The following is a 2,936-nucleotide window of genomic DNA, read 5'->3' as shown; positions in this document are numbered from 1 at the left end:
TATTAAATAAGAAAAGTCGACATATTAATATTGCATTGGCTTTATTCAACAGGGTATTAATTTTCGCTTGCATTATTTTATGCGTAGCGTGCACTTTATGCCTTTTAGTGTTTTTTTATAGCCAAATAATTTGGCATGTGTCAAGTTACATATAAGACATTGTTGATTAATGCACGCAAATGAAAGTAGACGCAAAATGTGGAATATGCTTATGTCAACAAAAACGTGGGAATGAAGCATTTGCATTAATTATGCTTATGTAAAGCAAAACGTGGGAATAAAGCCTTTACAATAATTTTGCTTACTATCCAAAGTTTTTATGCCCTTATTATTTAGCTACGTAAGCATTTAGTTTGTATAAAAACGTAATCATTAATTCAATAAAGATCACTTGAAAGCAATCAAGCAAACAACAGTGTTCGAACTTGGCGTAATCGCTATTATTCTGAACAGGTAAAATCGTTTTTGTTATTTTATGGCCTTATAACAATTATTTCAACAATTTTTATTGAGCTCGAGGCCGTTTTTAATGAAAAACTTATTGTGGAAAAGCAACAATAATTTGAAAAAATGGTAGAAGTGATAGCTATTTCGGAAATCACCACATTTCATCTTACTGAAAGAGAAATAGCTATCACTTCTACCATTTTTTCAAATTATTGTTGCTTTTCCACAATAAGTTTTTCATTAAAAACGGCCTCGAGCTCAATAAAATTGTTGAATATAGGGAAAATCTTCATTTTGCAATATAGCTTCTGTGACATTAATTTCTGAGTTTGACAGGATATATGAGTTTAGAATATGGGCATTTGCCCAATGAATGGCATACTCTATGTTTATTATTTCTTCCTTAGAACTTGCATTTTGAATTTTAATTCTAGTGTTACCTCATTGATGAGGTTTGGTTCGTTTTTAACATTCTTTAGGATCTCGTTTGTTACATTTGTTATTTCATTAATTTTTTGAACAGTTAGTTTGTTTATAATCAACTGATTGTTGTTATTCTCGAGTACATTATTGAGTTTATCTCTCAATATTTCAAAATCATGATGGTCTGGATTGCCAGCTAACCATTTCCATTCCATACCAATAGCATCAATTGATTTTTTATTTCTTTTTATTATTATTATTATTTAATTGAAAGCAAGTGATGAATCACACAAAATGGGAGCACTAGCATCTAAGGCCTTCGGCTCTCTTATACTAGCTATTATTTAATTGAAAGCAAGTGATGAATCACACAAAATGGGAGCACTAGCATCTAAGGCCTTCGGCTCTCTTATACTAGCTATTATTTAATTGAAAGCAAGTGATGAATCACACAAAATGGGAGCACTAGCATCTAAGGCCTTCGGCTCTCTTATACTAGCTATTATTTAATTGAAAGCAAGTGATGAATCACACAAAATGGGAGCACTAGCATCTAAGGCCTTCGGCTCTCTTATACTAAGTATATGGGTTTACATTAAGGATAGTGCGATTTAGGGTACATATATACTTATGATTGTAGTTGGTATCGAATTTACTTTATATACGTTTTTTTAAGTCAGTTATTTTAGAAACTCATTAACTAATTTTATCTTATCAGACTCAGTTTTCCTTAGTAGGCTAGAAGGTTTGATATTGTCAAAAAGTGCCGTTCTTGGAGCGGTAAAGTTTGGGCAACTATCTAGTAAGTGGCAGACGGTGAGGTGATTAGAACCGCAGAAGGAGCATAGAGGTGGAGGAGCTCCCGTGAGAATGTGGCTGTGGGAGATGACTGTATGTCCGATTCTGAGGCGAATCAATGACCTTAATTCGCTGCAACTAACATCGAGGGGAAGGTTGGGGCTTTTGCTTCCTATATTGATATCCGAATAGTGATGACGAAAGTTTTTCCAATCGTTCTGTTTTTTAAGAACATTACTGAGCTAATGTGCCTATAAATGTCTTGTTTTAACATCCATTTTGATGTCACTAGGGGTTGTTTCGCTCTACGATCTGCAGTCTAATTGCCGTCAATTCCGACGTGACTAGGGCTCCACATAATCTTTATTCTGTTTTTATTTTCCATAAGCATATTTTTAATGGCTATCATTAAATGATTATTATTTTTGTCATTTGAAAGATATTTCATCGTTGACAGACTATCGGTTACAATGAAAAATTTTTCTCTCGATTTTATTGTAAATTTAACAGCCTCGTAAATCGCTATTACCTCAGCTGTATATGCCGAACAGAATGGGTGTAGGAGACCCGCGGCAATTGTGTTCTGGTATTCGTCGACAACAGCATAGGCAGTTGCCGAAGAATTCTTTGACCCGTCAGTATATAAGAGTTTCCATTGCATTTCTCTAAAAGGGGTGGTGAGTTCGAGGAAGATTTTCCGGAAAGCTGTAGGTGCTGTTTTTACTTTTAAGTATTCGGTTCGAAACATTGCCAGGGTGGAGTTCGATTGAATTTGGTTTTAGTTAGAGGGATGGGAATTTCCAGTATCCTTGCTGCCTCTACAACTCTTTCCACCGCAGATTTTCGGTTTCTCCTTTCCATTTTCCTTGTCACAGCGCTTTTGACCGCATCTTGCAGAAGGGTGTTGCAGCTAAATAGAATTTTTGTGATAATCCTGCTTGTGTTGAAATTGACTCTTTCATCAATGGACGGTAGCCCTGCTTCCGTCAAAATGCATTTAGTTGGCGACGTTGGGAATGCGCGTAGGCTCCTTGCGGCAGTGTGGTAGGCTGGGGTTATAAGTTTCAAATTGCGTTTCGCACAGTGTCCATAAATAACCAGCCCGTAGTCTATTTTTGACAAAATCGAAGCCCTCACGATGTTTACCAATGTGACGGTATGGACCATACAGTATTTAGTGGAAAGATATTTTATTACATTTTAACGTGTAAGTAACTCTTTCTTAACATATGTACAATGCTCTCTAAAAGTAAGTTTCTTATCGAATA

This window comes from Rhagoletis zephyria, unplaced genomic scaffold, assembly GCF_001687245.7.
Source record: "Rhagoletis zephyria isolate East Lansing unplaced genomic scaffold, Rhagoletis_zephyria_1.1 Rzeph_scaffold_01273, whole genome shotgun sequence".
In the NCBI taxonomy this organism is placed as follows: Eukaryota; Metazoa; Arthropoda; class Insecta; order Diptera; family Tephritidae; genus Rhagoletis; species Rhagoletis zephyria.
The sequence above is the reverse complement of the archived record's forward strand: the minus strand, read 5'-3'. Positions refer to the sequence as shown.